This window comes from Microtus ochrogaster, unplaced genomic scaffold (genome assembly GCF_000317375.1).
Source record: "Microtus ochrogaster isolate Prairie Vole_2 unplaced genomic scaffold, MicOch1.0 UNK10, whole genome shotgun sequence".
Classification (NCBI taxonomy): domain Eukaryota; kingdom Metazoa; phylum Chordata; class Mammalia; order Rodentia; family Cricetidae; genus Microtus; species Microtus ochrogaster.
In genome coordinates this window covers 8,692,286-8,710,957 of record NW_004949108.1, presented here as the reverse complement: position 1 = coordinate 8,710,957, position 18,672 = coordinate 8,692,286, and the positions used below count along the sequence as shown (strand labels likewise).

The 18,672-nt window shown below is 48.2% G+C and overlaps 1 protein-coding gene across 1 annotated transcript in view; it reads left to right on the top strand.

The window, feature by feature from the left end:
* Positions 1–18,672, top strand: part of Fam49a (family with sequence similarity 49 member A) — a 117,865-nt gene that overhangs the window by 28,551 nt on the left and 70,642 nt on the right. The window contains exon 2 of the mRNA XM_005366544.3: positions 14,586–14,727. The gene's annotated coding sequence lies outside the window, so the exon portion shown is untranslated. The remainder of the gene's footprint in view (positions 1–14,585; positions 14,728–18,672) is intronic.

Below are 18,672 nucleotides of genomic sequence, written 5' to 3'. Positions count from 1 at the left end.
CTCTCTCTCCCTCCCTCTCTCTCTCTCTCTGTCTCTCTCTCTGTCTCTCTCTCTCTCTCTCTGTCTCTCTCTCTCTCTGTCTCTCTCTCTCTCTCTCTCTCTGTGTGTGCATGTGTGCATGCATGCGTTATATGTTCATTCACATGAATATGGAAGCCAGAGAAGGAGGACATCAGTGGTCTACCACTCTCCACCTTACTGATTTGAGCCCAGGTCTCTCTCACTTGGGATAACAAGTTCCCAGGACCTGGCTGCCTCAGCTCCCTAATCTCAGCTGACAGATACCACCCACGCCTGGCTTTTTTTTTTTTTTAACTTGGATGCTGGGAGGTTTGAACTATGGTGTCTTCTTGTTTTCCCAGCAAGCACTCTTACCTGTTCTCTGTCTCTCCCGCCCCTAGTTTCTCACGTTGTTTTATTCAAACACTGGGGATATGGAGGGTGTTTGATGTTTTCCCATTTTAGAGACAGAAGTATTGCTAGAGCAGGGATGTAAATAATAACAAGATAAAACACGTATATAAAGCGAACTATAAACCAGGAAGACTTGTCCCATCTAACCTAAAGAAAAGTAAAACCCTGTGTCAGAGTGGAGATTCCTCAAGCTTTCCTAGGGCCCTGTGGTCTCAGTGCCTGTGCCATGCTGCAACCCTGACCTCTCTCACATCTACCTCCATCATTTTCTCTTACTCCCGTGAGTTCCATTGTTTGTATTCATTGCTAAAACTTAAAAAAATTAAATTACGTATATTACATATATGGGGGCAACAGGAGGTATGTGTACACAGGAGGACAAAGGTGCTGGATCCCTCTGAACCTGGAATTAGAGCGGCATAACTTTCAACCACCGAGCCGCCTCTCCAGCCCACTTTTGCCTAGGCATCCTCCTCACATCCTTCATCAGCCTGGCAGAAGACTATGTGGCTCAGCTTAGGTTCCTCTAAGAAATCTTTCCCGCCCGAGACTCACCACCATGCAGGTGGAGTTCCAAGCACATCATCTACCTCTCACCTACTCTGCGTCCCACCATGATGGCTGCCATGCTAGATTTAACTGCCGCGCCATGTATTCTTTTCTGGTAGCCTATCAACTATTAGCAAAAGAAGGTGGTGTTGCCACATTTTGTTCTCAGAATCTTTCTGCCAGAGATAGAAGAAGCATAGGAAGGTATCTCTCAATGAGATTCATCCTCCTAAACCCCAATGCCTCTGTCTAGACATATCCCAGAGAAAGACTTCATGTACTAATGGGACTCCATGATTATCCTATGTGGCAATACCCAGAACCAGAGATAAGGTCATAGTCACCTTGTGTATCCCCCATGACTCTGGTTCTCGTTACCATGCCCAGCTGACACCCTAAAGGGGGCAACCTTCCAGAGTCCATGGCTTGCAGTCTACCACCAAGTTAATACAATCCCTGGTGAGGAAGGAGGTCCCACTATGAGAATGAACCCAGGATGCTGATTCAGACCCCCTCTGCCACTGGCTGGCTATGCATGCACTGAAATTTGCCTCTTGGCTCTGGGTCTTCATCTCTGCCTCAATAAAAGAAAACTGAAAGATGCTATAAGAAGCTACTTTGATAAGGAGGGGACATTATTTTGTAAAGTGTTCAGTTGCGCATAGATATTGGCCAACATGAAGATGAAGAAATTGCAGCTTCCAATTGAGTAAATCGTGGTATTAACATACAGCCAGCCAAGTGATTCTCACTGGGACCCATTGACTTAGTTCGGGATGCTGGAACAGAAGGCACAGCCTGTGGCTTAGACAACAGAAATGTAGTCTTCATAGTTCTGGGAGCTAAAGAGTCCAAGCAAGATTTGGTGTCTGGTGAGGACCCAATTCCTAATGTTCAGATGGTGACTTCATATGAGGGATGGGGAGTCCAACCCTTCCGAGTCACCCAGTCACAGAGTTCCGGCCTTGTGGCCCAGTTCCTCCTAAGGCCTTATCTCCACAAAAATGGCATTGGGAATTTAGTGTTCAACATGTGGATTTTAGGAGATGTGATCATTAGTTCCTAGTGCTTCTTCTTTTGTTGCTTTAGTTATTACAACTTTAAATTAGAAAGAGAGAGAGAGAGAGAGAGAGAGAGAGAGAGAGAGAGAGAGAGAGAGAGAGAGAGAGGTGTTAGGCCTGAGCAGTCAAATCAAAGAAATCCATTTGCTGTTTGGCCAGGATATGCTTGTATTTCTGTTAGCCTGGCTATAATAAGACCCACCTTGCTGGAATGTAAACTTGGAAGATGAGTGAGAGACTTGTGATGTTTGGAAACTGCTCTCTCTGAAGCTTTTACATCTCCATTCTGCTGTCCCAAGTCCTGCCTGGGTTACAGCCTGCTCGTTCTGAGCTGTAGGGAAACCTTAGGGAGGGAAGGAGGGAGGGAGGGAGGGAGGGAGGGAGGGAGTGTAGAGAACTTAAAAGCCACTCTCTCAGGCAAAGTGTGGTAATCAGGGTTGAATGCACTGAAGCCTGTGTTTAAGAGCCAGCAGGGAAGGCAGCCAAGTCTGCCAGGCCTGGGGCATCTGCACCCTCTCCCACCCCCACCTTGATCAAGCCACAGGCCTCATCCACAAGGGAAAGGGAGGGAAAGGTCCTTGCTCAGGTGACTTCCAGCTCTCGCATTCAGGAAGTGTGTTTTATAGCTGAGCCAGCTGTCATTCATAGACCAGGAAGGGCAAAATCCTCTTCATTACCTCGCTTGCAGTGCTAGTGCCTGCTAAGCCACTGGATCCTACCCGGTCTAGAATTAGCTCTGAGCCCTTGGACTTTTAATGAAAGGGCTGCGAGAGTCGGGTGGTTTATGGTTGGCCTTAACATCTTCAGGGAGACACGGAGGGAGGTCCTTGTTCTGTCGTCTTCTCCTTTAGAAATCTACTGCCTCTCGGAGTGAGGATGTGGATGAGGAGTGTCCCAGAGACTTCCAGGAAGGGCCTGTGGCTAGGCTTCTCCCCTAGCTCTGCAGACGCCAAGCCCTGGAGGCTCGGTGACAGTAGGTTTGTAGCCTGCTATTGGTCTTTTCCTTGGGAGGGCCAGAGTTGAGCCAGCCCCAGGGGATTCTCTTGTGGTTCCCTGGGCTCGCTCAGCTTGTTAGTGTTTCTTAACCTTACACTGTGCTCCACTTTGGGTGGTTTGCGCTAAATGCGTTTTTTTTTTTCAATCCTCAGAGGTGCTGAGAATAAAAGGATTGTCTTTTAAAACGTGGTTTTGAATGTGTTGAAAAGAAGCCTGCCTGCTGAGTGTCTCTGACAATTGCCTCCCTGGAGGAGGGCTCGGAAACCTTATCTTCCCAGATATCTCAACTCCTGTTTGAAAGGGGCTTAAATAAAATTGCCTTTCTGACCAACACTGACAGGGTCAGCTGGATGGTGATTATTTATTTTAGCTGGGTCTCAGGCTGCAACTTTATATCGTGCTTCCCACTTCCCGACGCCTTCCAGAGGAAGAGATAATCTGATCGTACTGGATGGAGAGCTGTTCAGTGCCCATTCACCCTTTCCATAAGCATCTGTGGTGTGCCCGGCACTGTGGACACAGCGAGAGCTCTGCCTTCCATGGGTATTCTCTATCCCTGGCCCACATCCCTGCTCTGCTCCTTTGGCTTACCTTCCAGGACTCCTGCCAAGAGACCTGGATCCTTTATTTTCATTCTAGAGGCCAATGCGTGCGCAGACTTGCTTTAGCTCCTGAGTGTGAATATCCTCACACCCAGATCCCTCGGTGTGCTGGCTTGAATGAGAAATACCCCCCAGAGGTTACATATTTGAACACGTGGTCCTTGGTTGATATTTGGGAAGTTTGCAGAACTTCAAGCCTTGCTAGAGGAAGTGTGTCGCTGGGGCCCTGCTCAGAGAGTTTATATTGCTCACTGTTGGTTCTCTGCTTTTTAAGGGGGGGGGGGGGATGGGAGTTCTCCGTTTCCTGCTCCGGCTGCCTGTGGCTATGCTTTCCCACCCTTATAGACTCAATCCCTCTGGAACTGTAAGGCAAAATAAATTCTTCCATAAGTCACTTTTGGCCATGGTGTGCTATCGCAGCAACAAAATATGTTATTAATATACTCAGCCTTAGCATCGCTGGCATTGGTGCAAAATATGCCCTTCATTGTAGGGCACTTAGCAGTTTTATAGCCAGTAGCACCACACACACACACACACACACTTCGATTTTGATGACCAAATATGTTTGTAAACATTGATTAATGTCTGGTCTGTATTTATTGTTACCAAAGTACCTTTCTATTCTTTTCTTATATATATATATAAAAAGGAAACTTATGGCCAGAAGGGTAGGCATTTCAAATGGTTAATTGGGGAATAGATGTAGCTGTAATTAAAATGGCTTATGTTTGGGCTGGAGTGATGGATGGTTCAGTGGACTTGTTGATCTTCCAGAGGATGCAGGTTATGTTCCCAGCATCCCACATGGTGGCTAACAACTATCTGTAACTCTAGGTCCATTTGTAATGCAGACGTACATGTAGGCAAAGCAGCCCGCATGTGCATATAAAATAAAAATAAATAAGTTTAAAAGCAAAGAGAGAGAGAGAACAAGAAACAGCCCATCATCTCATGAACCTATTCTGCACCATGATAAGTCAATGTTTCATTAATTCTGTGGGATAATGAAAATAAAATTGATGAGGGCGTATGTCCATTTCCATGGTGGGAACACTCGTATCATGGCTGATTTCTGGGTGCTTGTATGACCTCACTGAACATAAAGTTGGGAAGAGATACAATTGACTTTGGTGACCTAGTCCTAGAGCTTCAGAGTGCCATAGTCATATATGCTGCCATATGGTGACCAGCACTGTGCTCTTTATTCACTCTTGTACCTTATTCTTCTCTCCCAAAGGCAGGCTCTTCACTATTGTGATGCTCTGTGATGAACACGCCTGTCATTTGGCTTTGGTCACCTCTCGGCTAAGTATGAAACAGCTAGGCTGGGCTGTTCTCCTTTGCCTATAAAGTGACTGTTTCATTCTAGTCCTTGTAGCAGTATGATGGCCCTGGTCATGGACAGAAGCCTTGGAATGTTCGCCCCAGGGCAAGAGCTGCATGCTGGTCAGGGACATGGGTGGTGTTTCTCGGTAGTCACTGTGCTGGGTGTAAGGTACTTGGGAGGGACCATGTGGAATCTGTGACAGACAAGAAAGACAGCAACCGCTTTCACTATTATAAAGTACACACTCTTATACCTAAACTGCAGATGCCTCTTGCCCCCTTGTTCCTTGGTGGACGTGGTTGGTTGTCACATAAAGGTAAGCTAACTGATCCCGCGGGCGTAGCTGGTTTTAGCTTTTTCACCGGGACCATGGCCCAGTGCCAAGTGCTCCCTGGGAACCTCTGTGCTTTGTTAACTAGGAGAATGAGAAGAGTCATAGTTGGCCATCCAGAAATGGCTGGTCTCCCCCTGTCTTTGATGTCTTGCCAAGGTGTAACCTTTGGGAGTAGCCTGTGACTGGAATATGGATAGTGTCGGAGGAGATAGGAGCCCTGTGCATTGGGATTTTATCCCAAAGGTGGTGGGAGATCCTTGAAAAGGGCCTAAGTCAGGAAGACACATCACCAGATCTGTGCTTTGCCAGTTCCCTTTACGGGATCACAAACAGGAGGGACAAAACAGGTCATGAGCTTGGAGGGAAGGGCCCGTGGAAAATTGATGAGGCACTCATGAACACTAAATGCCAAGGGTTCAAAAGGGTAGAGACCAGTGTGAGCTGCAGTGTCAGTGGGAATCAGAGAAGACTTCCTGGAGGAAGTGACTACTGCCTGCTGCCTTTCAAAGGTGACCACCTTGCCTGAGAGAACGCAAAGTCTTGCTGATCTTTCGGGCTGACTGTTCATGAGCCACACTCTGTATGGGCTCCTTTATGGAGGGATGGGAACGATTGGCTAAGGAACATGGATTCTGCTACAAGATGATGAGTCTAGAGAAACGGTAAGAATGGAAGGTGTGTTTGGCTCTTGTCACGAGACTTTATACCTGTCTCTTATCTCTCTGCTTCCTCTTTCTTTCTCTCTACGACAAGGTGTGAGCTGCCAAGGGTCCTGATATAAAGGGATCTTGTTCCTGGTCCTTCAGGAACAGAATACTCCCTTGGCTTCTTGGAGTGAGTGAAAGCCTGGATGCTGATCACATGACTCGGGATTTTTCCTCACAGCTGGAAGCCCAGGGCCCAGAGCAGCTGTGCTTTTGTCTAGAGCAAGAGCCAGTTTTGTCTGGGAGGCCAGGGCTGACTGTGTCAGTACCACAGGAAAACTAGCTCCCAGCTGTTCTAGATAGGTGAGGCCTCTTTCTGTCTGCCCTTAGCAGGAGTGATGCGATGGCCCTGTGTCCTGGTGCCTCCGTTGGGACAAGCCCATACTGCCTCACCTGCATGGACCCTAAACTGGACCCATGCTACAGAAGAGATTGACACAAAGCACCGAGCACAGCTTCCAGATGCCATTTTTTTGTAGTGGCATTGAGGCCAGGGCCTTGGCAGTTCCAGCATGGCTTATAGGATTCAAGTGGTGTTTGCTGTGTGGGACCCATGCGGTTTGGGGTTCCTGAGTGTTGGAACCTCTGCAAGAGATGCTGGAACTTGGAGTCTCTGGTCTACCTGGACCTTCAATAGCAGATGCCTCTCACCACACAGCTTTCAGCTGTGCTCAGTATAACACAATCATGTGCTCTCTCTGACTTCTGCGCTTGACAGTGGCACTGCCTTGAAATGCCCAAAACCTTTGTTTATACCAAATGGCCCAAGGTAGCTTTGCCTCAATAATCTAGGCCAATCCTGAAGTTTGCTGAAGTTCAATTGGTCACTTGTTAAATGCCCTAATAACCCTGGAATGGAGCTAGTAGTTCTTTTGTGGAAAAAAAGACCAACAAGGCTCAAAGGATATATATTTGCATGGAGCTAGGGTTGATGTCTACAACTGTTTGCCCTGCCTGTATTGCATATAGTAGCTTCCCACTCTGTTACCTTTAAGTTTTCTCCAGGAGTCATTGAATGCTCCTTTCCCTCAGTGAAACTGTGTTTCATGAATGAAGACATCCACACTCCTCTTTTGTATAGACCTGTTGATCAGTCACAGTAAAGAGGTGTAGGGTGCCGAATCTTTAAGTAAGAACTGTCTATCTATCCCACGATGGGTGTAAAGAATGAACATAGATGGCTGTGACTTTTGGAAAAGAAAACTCACTGGATTTTCAAAGTTACCCAAAGAGGCTTGCTGGTATGCCATTGCTCTGTGAACTGCATTCAGCTGGGGTTTTATTTTACTATCAGAAAATAATGACTAAGTACTGTCCTGTCAAGGCCATGTTCAGGGATAGACCCAAGTCTCCAGTAATATAATCATATCATCATCCGGGCTCGTATATCTAGGAAGTAGTCAAGTATAGATGATTCTAGACTGTTCTTCTCTGTCTAACTGTTTTGTGGAGACAGGATAGGATATCATCTGTTGACATCTCTGACTTACTGAAGTGGTACCTCTTACTGTTTCCGAAAGTTGACACTCCTGGAGTTGCTTCCCTAGGGAGAAAAGGGGCAGGCAAAAAATGTCCGATACCTGGCATTTAATTGTCTTATTACTCAGGGCTGCCAGAGAAGGAAACCAGCTGCTTTGTCATGTGCCTCCCTTCCCCCTATAATAAATATTCACCTGGAATAAAGAACACTCTAGAAACTGTCTCCAGGACAAGGATTCATTCTGGCCTTTTGACTCACTGAAAGGTCGAGTGGAGATTTCTGAAGGTTCCAGCCTCTGCAATAGGGACATTCACTTTGATGGCAGCATAGAGATGACAAAGATCGCAGGCCACTTCAGAGCCTAAAATCACACATGTGGTTCTTGTTCTGTTACCACAGGCCAGTAGCCTCTCCTTCCCTGAGACTTGGATGACCAACCATGAGCAACTCTTGGCTTGGCCTCCTCTTTCTGGAGCCCAGGGACAGGTACTCCAAATGCACACTTCTCTACTCCAATATTAACACAGAATATCGGTCTCAGTCTTTCCCAGCTGCTCCCATCTGTATGGTGTAGTGGTATAGATAACAGCTGCGCCACTATTGCCAGGAAGGCCCATCTGAGTCTTGGGAAAGGATCCAGAGAAATAGTCATGAGGTTCCCACCATAGAGCAGTGGTGACAGGTGATGAGTTTTGGTAAATAGGACAGACTTCTCCTCTGAATTAGGGAGTGTGCACATAGTATGTCCCTTTGCAAGTAGGGAAGAGTCACACTGTGTGGTATCTTGATATCTCAGGTGGAACCTGAAGCCCTATATAGAGATGGGGGCTGCTCAGAGCTACAGACTTTCCTTGGGTCTCAGCCAATCCCTGTCTGTAATATCCCCTGAATGTGTACTAGAAACTAGAGTCCCTTCAGAGCATGCACGGATGGCTGTTGTTCTTTGGTTTCACCTGTATTGATATGTGGGTTGAATTCATGACTGACTTTCTGGTATCAGAAGAAAAACAGATGTCTTTCTCCTCTTGCCCTAAGATCTTTAAGAAGGAGGGTTCTTGGGGAAGATGTGAAAACAGAATTGCTCCTTAGGTGATGGCTCCTTCCTCCGCTGGCCCAGGGTTGGCAGGAAAACTACAGTTTCTCACCCTCCAGGCATGGTTGGACACTGCTTGTGGAGGGGAAAGGCTAGGATTTGTGGAGTTATATCCTGATCTCAAAGGAAGCTCGGACCCACATCCCTATGTAGGCTCCGCTCTATCTAGTGGTCTTAGGCAGCATAGCCACGTCTACTATCCCTGCAACTCATCCAGTGGCCAAGTCTGTCTGATGTCGTAGAGCCACTACCAGGCCCCACTTCTAGAGGAGTAGTTTATCAAGGAACACAAAACAAAACAAGACAATGGTTCAATTTGTGGATGGCTGGGATACAAGGAACCTACCAGCCCTCCTTGGGTAGCTTGCCAAATCTAGTCCCATCTTCTCCAATCACACGGCTACCTTGAGCTCATGCTACATACATGGCCTTATCAATTCAAGGAACAAAGGGAGGACCAATTGTTACAGAGGAAGGTTTGTGTGGATTGGGGAGTGGAGTTGTCCAGCAGAATTCATGTAACTGGACACGAGAATGACCAGCCCATTGCAAGTATGAGTTGCATGTGGGGTCCATGTGTCCTCATGTGTCTGGGTCGGTTCTGGCTTCTGCCATTTGTCCCAGCTGTGTTACTAGCAAGACTACCTTTTGTTCTCAGAAACATCAAAGTTTTGATGACAGATCGTAAGCACACCTTAATTCCATGTGACCTATCTATGCAGAAGTGGTTAAGAGGACCATAGCACAAAGCGTAGTTGTGCAGGGTGGGCCACAGACTTCAGTGAAGTCCTGGGCAGGGTCCCTTAACAGCTAAGAAGTGGGTTATAGTTTATCACATGGGCAGTTCTCTGAACCACGTGTTACTAATGTGGCTTCAAAGTGAGCCGGTACGCTGAAATGTCACACGAACAGTGACTCCTAACCTTTCTCACAGCTTTTGACCTTTATGAAATTATTTAGTTACCTCAACTGCGAAGTAGGGCTATGCATACAGACCTTCAAGAGTTTAAATCGTGATCTCCTTAAAAGCATCTGGCTTGCATCCTGATGTAGGACAGACCGCCAACTAAAGACAGCTGCTGTTACTGTCATTATGACTGCTAGTTGTCCCGGGGTTGGCAGTGTTTGGGCTTTATTCTCAGCATCTGTGAAACGGTAAGAGATGACTTCTGTCCTGCCTTGTCCCTTCTTTCTTGTGAGATTGAAACCAGGCAGCCAGGAATCCTTGGGAGAATATGTGCCATTAGCCTGGGGACTGCGAGCAGAGAGTTGCCCACCTGCCAGCCCCAGCTGCTCCATTCTCTGGGCCTTGGGAACTGATTTCCCAAGACATCGTCATCGCCTCTTCCACCCACCCAGATGATCCCTCTCAGGCCTCCAGGGTCCAGCCACTTCCTTCTCCAATGAGTGGGGCCATGTAAACATCGAGACCAGGATGCCATTTCCTGGTGGTGGCTGACCCCAGCGGGCTGCTGGCCAAAAGGGATCAGGGACTAAATCCTCCAGTCAGCTGTGAGCACTTCATGCCATTCCCTGCCCGGAGAGCTTTACTGCCTCCTTCTCTGCTGAATGAAGAGTCCTCTGTTCCTAGGGGATTTGTTTTTATTCAGCTCTTTCCAGTGTCTTGCCCTTTAATATAGCTGCTTTGAGAAAGAGTTTTAGGAAGTGCTTAACAGCAAGAATTCCAGTCCGAGTGGCCGAGTTCATAAACTGACTCCTCTCTCTCAAACGCCGAATCTCTTAGACCAGAGGCTAAGCCCTGATGTATCTCGGTTTTCTTAACTGTGAAAGGGACAGCAGCAGTGCCAAGCCGACAGGATTTCTGTAAGACTTTAGGGGGTGACAAGATGTACAACTGACGCTTGATTCACAGTTAGTCCCTGCTCTGATGCTGTTTTGTCCCCACTCCTGCTGTGGGGAAAATGCCACATGAAGCGCTCTGCTCTAAAGGCCTCACTCTGCTGCGGAGAATGGGGAATTTTGAAGGAGCCCACTCCTGGATTGGCCTTTGGCTTCCCTGTCTGTCCAGTGTGGAGTCACAAACGTGTTTTCTCAGGCCTTTGATCTTACCCTCTTCCTCCCTTTTGCTTCTGTTGGTTCTCTGGCTAGGAGGGGGAGGGATGTTGTGAGAAGGTCACTGCACTGGATGTCACCAGTTAGATGCTGCCTGTCACACCTCAATTCTGTCCCATGGCCCTGGCCGAAATTTTCCCCCTGGCTGAAATTTTCCCCATTTCTGGATTTTGGCTTCTCCAGTTTGTTCAACAGTCTTTGTAGCTCTTTGCAAGCTGAGCAAAGGCTATGGTACTGAAAACCACATTCTCGGTCACCATGTGTTATGGAGGGCTAGCCCTCCTGCTGATCACAGCACCATAGGCTGTGGTGGCATCCTAGAAGGACGGGCCTCAGAAGCAGATCAGGACAGTGGGATGCTAGGTTGTGTCGCCGTGGAGACAGAGACGGGCTGATGTTGCTTTCCTCATTTCATCTCTGCTCTCCTGTGGATATGTGGTTCTCACAGTCAGCTATGAGCTACTACCTGAAAGAGCTTGGATTCCCCACAAAGATATGCTTACGCAGGCTTATCCCATGTTTGTTTGGATATTAAGAAAATGATTTACAGAATCTGGGACGGATCCCCAGAAGGCCATTTAATGTCAGACCTTGAGAAAATCCTCCCTGGGGGCTTTGTGATCCTGTCTAGGAAACAAGAGGAGGTGGGACCACCAAGAGAGTCAAACCAATCACCCTTGTGACCCAAATACTAGCCCAGGGAGCCAAGCCAGGTTGATGCCAACAAAAGCCGCCTAGACGCCAGCTTACCACTTCCTTCTCTGGGTTTGAACTATACTTTCTATTAGCTTCTTGGATGTGCAGTTTTGGGGAACCACTGGAGTGGTGGACTTGTGGACTAGTTAAGGATTCTACATTCTCTGCTCCTCCCTCGTGCCTGTGGAAGCATGAAGAGTAGTGCTAAGTACTATTGGGTCTCCTCCTCTCTCTCTCTCTCTCTCTCTCTCTCTCTCTCTCTCTCTCTCTCTCTCTCTGGTCAAACAGTGATAATGTTAATAATCTTCCCACAAATGTCTCATCATTAAACCTTCATATTCAATTCTTCTGTTTTTCTTCTCTGACAATTTCATATATGTGTATGGTGAACCCTGGTAACTTTCTACCCCACCCCACCCCCCGTTACTTTCTCTCCTCTTCCTTGGTCTTCCATGGAAATCCTCTTCCCAATAAGCCCCTCCCACACTTTCATGTATTTCTGTGTGTGACCGAGAGACAGAGACATTCTGGGACAGGGAGACCCGCTGATTGGAATTCGGGTTCCTTATAAAGAGCATGGGTGAGTGTTTATTGACTAAGTCCTGGACCACTTGACCAATGACTAGACTCCACAAGAAAATGATGCTCGCTCAGCAATAACCATTAACTGCCAACAGTGGCTGAGGGAGCAGAGGGTCCCACTGACCCTCTCCTTGAAGTAAGACTATTTCTGTGAGGTTGTCGAGCTCACCAGGAGATGTCATACTAAATGATGTGTATTTGAAGATGGGGAACTTCTGGAAGCATCTCTGGGTGAACAAAATAGACGGAAAGCATCAGGGCAGGATCTTAGCCATGCCATGAAGGCTTAATGTTCTGAACCTCTGTGTTATACGGTTGAAGGTAGCTGGGCCAGTTTCGGTAAATGAGATTCATGTATGCCTCCCAAACCACGAACAATCTGAAAGTGGCTGAGAGAGAAAGCAGATGGCGGGGGGCCTGGGAAAGCTCCCCAGATGTCTAGTCACCTCAAGAGTTCCATCACCTCAAGAGTTCCTCTCTTATTTCTAGAACCTTCTTGGCTCACCTGCTCTCTCAGGCTTTGCCAAGAGGTGTGGGGGAAGGGCATCCCCCCACCGGCCCTTTGGAAATTTACTTTTTTTTAGTGCTTACACCAGCCTTGTATTGGACAGACCAGGCTCTAGGGCTGGAAATAGAATTTATGGGTACCCACCCACAGGACCCTCTTCCTCATCTGCGCCACACCCTATTTTCCAAAAACACAGCTCCACAGTCTGCTCAGAGAACACTCTCTGGTGGAGGATGTTCCAAAGCGGCTGTTTTCTCTAGTGTTTCCTCCCCCACTTCACTTCCTGTTTTTTTTTTCTTCCTCTTTCTCCGCCCCCGCCCCATCTCTCCTGGCATGTCCAGGCTGTCTGAGAACAGGAACAAAGCCCGGAGCATTGATAATCATGATTTCCTGTGGTGCCCTCTGCCTGCAGCTGCACAGAGCCCAGGCCAGTCCAACCTCCCAGAGGCAAGCAGAGAGCTGGGCAGTAAGCTCTGGCTTCCAAAGGCCTCCTCCACCCTGCCCTAGGACCAAGGAAGAATACCCCTCCCTGTCTCTCCAATACTGACAGCTTCCAAAGCACTTTGTCCTGCATTTGAGGAGGACAATGGATGCATAGACAACTTCTGATTTTTGACCCCAATAAATGTAACCCAACTGATACGCACAGAAAGTTCTGAGAGTCAGATGTGGCCCCGTTTCTTTTTCTGTTTTATATTTTCACTTTTGACAGTTTTATCTGGTTACTTTCTCTTAGCCCCTCCCTCTGCTGGTGAGCTCCCTTTTCTCTTTCCAATTAGTCTACCGCCTCTTTCTTTGAGTGCTTGCACACCTGTGTGTGTGTGTGTGTGTGTGTGTGCGCGCGCACGTGTGTGTGTGCACGTGTGTGTGTGCATGTGTGTGTGTGCAAGGAAGCTCTGTGCAGGTTGGGCTCGTCAGTGCACTTTCTTCACGCCTCAGCAAACAGTCTAGCTGTATGAAGTTCGGGGTTCTAGTTGTGGGGAAAATTGAAATTAGCGGTGCCTGACAAGACAAAGCTTAGGCCAAGTTGGGGAAATATGGGCACAGAGGTCACATGATGAGCCTGGGAGCTATGATTTGGTTACACAATGTTAGATACATGTATTTCTTCTCTCAGTTTGTTTTCTGTGTTGAAGTGTGGTTGTTCAAATACACAGGAGAGCCAGAAAATCCCTGTTAAGAGTTAGTACTCACCCGAAGAGTCTATATCTTTTCCTATTTTTCTGCAACAGGGAGAAAGAGAAGGAGGGAGAGAGGGAGGGGACAGAGGGATTGAGGGGGTTGGAGAGAGAGAAAGACTTGTTGCCACTAAAAAGCAAAGCCCACCTATGCTGTGTCCATGGTTCACAGTCTTCCATAACAATGTTTTTATAATGAGGGAAACATGGACACCATCCGAGTCACATGTCTGAGATGGACTGTTTTACCAATTTAGTTCCCTCGTGGCAAACCCATAAAAACTACAAAAACAGAAGTGTGGGGGAAAATTTCACCTCTCTGTGAAATGTTTTTAAAAGGGAGAGGAGCTGTGACATGCCTCAGTGTCGCAGTGCTGTGAAGTGCTTGCTGGGCAATTTTGTAAGGACCTACATTCCCATCTCCAGTACCCATATACATGCTGCACACACGTGGTGACCCGCTGAATCCCAGTGCTCAGGAGGCCAAGATGGACAGATCCCTGGGGCAAGCTGACTAGTGAGCTCTGGGCTCAGTGACAAATCCTGCCTTACTGTTTAAAGGGGAGACTGATGGACGATTCCCCTTGTCAACCTCTGGACTCCACGCACATATACACACACACCCGTGCGCACAGGGCCCATACGTATATGAACACACGTGCAGAAGAAGCCTTTCCGTTCAGGGTCAGCAGCCACACTTCGGTCAGCCTGACCACGAGGCTGCATTCTAAAGTTACCCTTGCCAGAGAGTCCAAAGCCAATCTGGACCACCTCCCAAAAGGATGGTCTCAAGGAGGCTGTTTTCAAGCCTTAGTCTCCCCAACGATGGGATGAATGAATTAGACAAGTTTGTCTCCTGGAAGTCTTTCTCTATTGGTGGTCCCTGATCCAGTACTTGTCTGCACATGGCTCAGAAACTGCCATGTGGTAGAAGGCCTAGAGATTGCCTGTCATAGTAAACATGACTTTCGTTTCCTTTCCGCAGGGTACCACTCCCGTAAGGACAGGGACTCTCGAGGACCACAGACCTGATTTGGGGAGCTCCTTCCTGTGGCCTCATTGCTGCGCCCACTGGTTTGTCCCTTCAGCCTGGATTGGTGACACACAACCAGTGGAGATATTTCCAGGTAACGACCTGCTGAGTTTGAGGACGGCGGAAGTCAGTAACTAGCATTTTGGTAGGAAGGGTGTAGTGTGCATGTTTGGAGACCGCACGGAAGCACAGGGCTCACTCATCTCCCTAGGACTGTCGTCTTTCATTAGAAGCTGTGCCTCCCAACGCTGTGTCTAAGGAATGACTCAATGAAAGAGGACACAAATGAGAACTGTCGCACGGATTCCAGGAAAACTATGGTCAGGAGGTGGGCCAAGGCCCCTGGGCATGTTTAGCTGTATTCTCAAAGGTGTCTGGGTCGCTCTGGGTGTCTGGAATATTTAGGCCTGAAACAGTAGATTAGCATGACGCATAGGGAAGGAATAGGTTAGAGCTGGTGTTTTAGTTGAAGCCCCTCCTGCCTTTTCTAGCTAAGCATATTTAGACCAGCAGAAGTCCTCTGGTAGGCAGCCTCCCGAGGTGGGGTTTAGGTGTCCTGGAAGAGGCCTGGTTTGCATCCCGTTTGCAGTATCTTCAGGGAGAAACTCAGTTTACCGTCATCCAAGGGCTCGTGTGTACCTTTCTCATCGCCCCTTTCCAGACTGCACATCTGTTTCTCTCACACCTTCTCCCTTCCTGGGTCCCATTGACATTGGACAGCGGTTCTTTTCCTATGGGCAGTGCATGGCCACATCTATTTGAATTTCTTCCTTGAATTTGCATATGATGCAGGCTGACAAACCTCCCCATTTGACTAAAGGTCAACGGGGCTTCAGCTTCCTGGGCTAGCGCTTCTGAGTACATCTCCCTTAGGCTGACCTGGGACAGACACAGTAGGACAGGGTTAGGGAGGACAGAAGCAGCATTCCTTACCCTGAAATGATCACCCACGTCACTCTCAATGGTCAGTGGAGTTACCGATCTCTACCTCCTATGCTCAGGGTCCTTTTCATAGAGCTTATCGTCATTCCCTTAAGAGCTGACGCCAGAAGTGCTTCATGACAGCCGATAGAGCCCAGTTAGCCGACGGCTAAGGTATTTACCCACCTCGGTTCCCAGAATCTTCAGCCCCACACTTTCTCATTCGCTCTAGCCTGGGGCGCCCTTCCTTTCTTCTTCCTGTCTTTTTCCTCTAGCGTGCTCCCTGAGCTGTGGGACCATCCAGAGAAGGGAGAAAAGCACCCTGAATTAGAACGACCCCAGGGTGTATTTGGCTCTGTATACTGACTCTGCTAAGGTCATTGCTAAATTGCTGAGCCTGTGTCTCTCCCTGCCGCGTGGGGACGGTGATTATTTTTAAAGCTGGCTGTGAGGCCTGAAAGACTTAATCCATTGACATAGTTTCTTGCTCCCAGTGAGCCATAGCAAAGGTTAGCTCCTTTCCCCACCCAACATTTGTAGAGCTACTTAATCACAGCTCTAGCCCCATAATGGATTCCATGAACTGTGTGACTATAATCTGTGGGCAGACACTGTCCCCGACACCAGCTAGTCCCCAGCAGTTAAAGAAGGAGAGGCTGTCATCAGGCTTTATAGCCCAACGCTTTGGCTTCGGCCAGGGCACCCTCCCCAGTCTAGCCATTTGGAAGGTTTGCTCTCTCCACTGCCATAAGCAACTTCAGGACCCGCCCCACTCCCAACCCCTTGACCAGATCGCCGGGTTCCCGAACTATCAATGATAAATTCTCTTCCTTCCAGAAGCTTCTCCCTTCAGATCAGCACATGCCCGGGGTCTAGAAGTAGGTTCGTGTGATTTGGGGCAGGTATTCAGATCTGAGACTCAGAGAAAAAGTTCAGTTCCAACTACAGTCTCCTCCAGACATTCTCCCTTGATTTAGCTGGTAGAGGCCTTTGCCAATCCTCTCCCCTCCTCGCCCTGCCTTGGCTGTCCGTTCCTTCAGCAAATATTTGTAGTGCTTGTGTTATGTGGCATGCAGCAGGTGTTTCTTAGTGCTACGCTAGCAGTGCAGAAGGAAACAAAGTCTCCATTTTCAGGGAGTTGCCATCTGGGTAAGGCCAGGGCTCAGGAACTGTTAGCGCATGTGCAAGTATTAGAGGGCGCATTCAGCACAATGGGGAAAAATACAGCAAACAAAAATCACTAAATAAATCTGAGTAAGAGGGCCTGACTGTCGGGAACTGGTATGGCTATAGCAAGGGCTGGACTGGAGACTCCTGATGGTTATCTCAGGAGGAAAATGAGGGACAGCGAAGTGAGGAGGAATTGCTGAGACAAAGCTCCAGGGGACTGGGCTGGGCCTTCAGGGAGCTAAAAGTAGCCAGTGGGGTCTGAGCAGAGGAATGCAGGGAGAGCAGGAGGAGGTCAAAGCAGGAAAGTGTGGGCAGGGAATAGGATCCTTGAAGGCCACTGTCAGGAGGCCACTGGTGTTTCTGTCCTGGCTAACTTTCCCTAGTTCTTTACTATCCCTCTCTCCTCCCCAGTACTTTCCAAAAACCTCATCTGGAAAACATCCCCACATAGACAGAAAGGTAAGGGCTCTTACCCAATAGAGTGTCAACCATTCATTCAAAGAACCTTTTCTGGGCTCTGGCTCCTAAGACTGAAGTCTCCCTGGTGCTTGTTCAAGGCACTGTGGAAAACCTCAGTGAGCCAGTGAGCGGTTAGGTGGAAATGAAAAGTTGCCCTACTATGATCAGAGTAGAACCAACTTGCTAGAGTAGGGATTTTTTTTTCTCCCAGAACCACCCAAAGGTCAGTTCCTCTCCTGCATCTGGAGTTCATTTGCATAATAGGCTTTTGCCAGGACTTGCCTTCAGGCTAAGCGGAGGGGGGGGGAAATCAATTTCATTCCTTAAATGTTTGGATCTTATTCTCAACAGCACCGACAAGACCCGCGGTCGTCCTCAGCAGAAGTGCTGATTAGAGTCCACGCCCACACTGAGGTTGTTTCTGGTTTTATCAGACCCTGTAGCCTGCAACAGGTAGTTACCAGCAGTAAGGCCCAAAGGGTGTCAGGGAACCTAAGGAGAGGTCACTGACTCAGACCCAGTGCAGCCAAAGGCCAGAGTAAAGGAACTCCCTGGGGGTGTTTTTCCTCTCAGAACCAGCCAGGAAGTCTACAGGTAAAGTTGAGGGTAGGCGGAGAAACTTCAGGGCAGGGTGTGAGGAATCTCCGCGAAGCCGCTGGAGCAGAGGCCTTGGCTGCTGGTGTGGACTCAACCTTCCTGGTGGCTGTGACTGGAATCTGAGAGATGCTAAGCTGAGGTGTCGCCATAGAGTCTCAGATGCGGGGCTAGGTGGTTGGAGTTTATAGGACTGTGAAGCACTCTTGACAGATGTTAACTAAAGATGGCTTCCCAGGGCCGAGGAGGTGTGTCTCAGCTGCGAAAGTGTTGGTTCTGCAAATACAAGGATTGAGTTTGACCCTCAGGACCCGTGTGAAGCAGATTTCAGGTGTGGCGGCCCACATTTAATAACCCTAGTACTATGGGGTCAGAGACAGATAGCCCATAGACCCAGGTGTGGTGGCCCACACTTAATCTGAACACTGCGGGGTCAGAAACACATAGTCTGTAGGGCTTGCTGACCGGGAAGCTTCATCTACTTGGTGAGTTCCAGGCCAGGGGTAAATCCTGCCTCAGGAATGCAAAAACAGAAAAATAGGGTGGTCATTTATTGAGGAGTAGAACCCTCTGTCCTACACAGACCACCCCCCAGACACACACACACACACTCCTACACACAGAAGCTCATCTGTACACACCCATAAATGTGTACTCAAATGTGTGTGAACGTGAATATACACACAGACATACACACACAAACACAAATATATGTGCACCCAAATATACATGACCATCCACATATTCATTCTCTCTCTCTCATACACGCACATACACACATACACTCACACACACTTAGCGACACACATGCACACACCCATAAATATGTGCACCCAAATATACATGAACATCCACATATTCATTCTCTCTCTCTCATACACGCACATACACACAT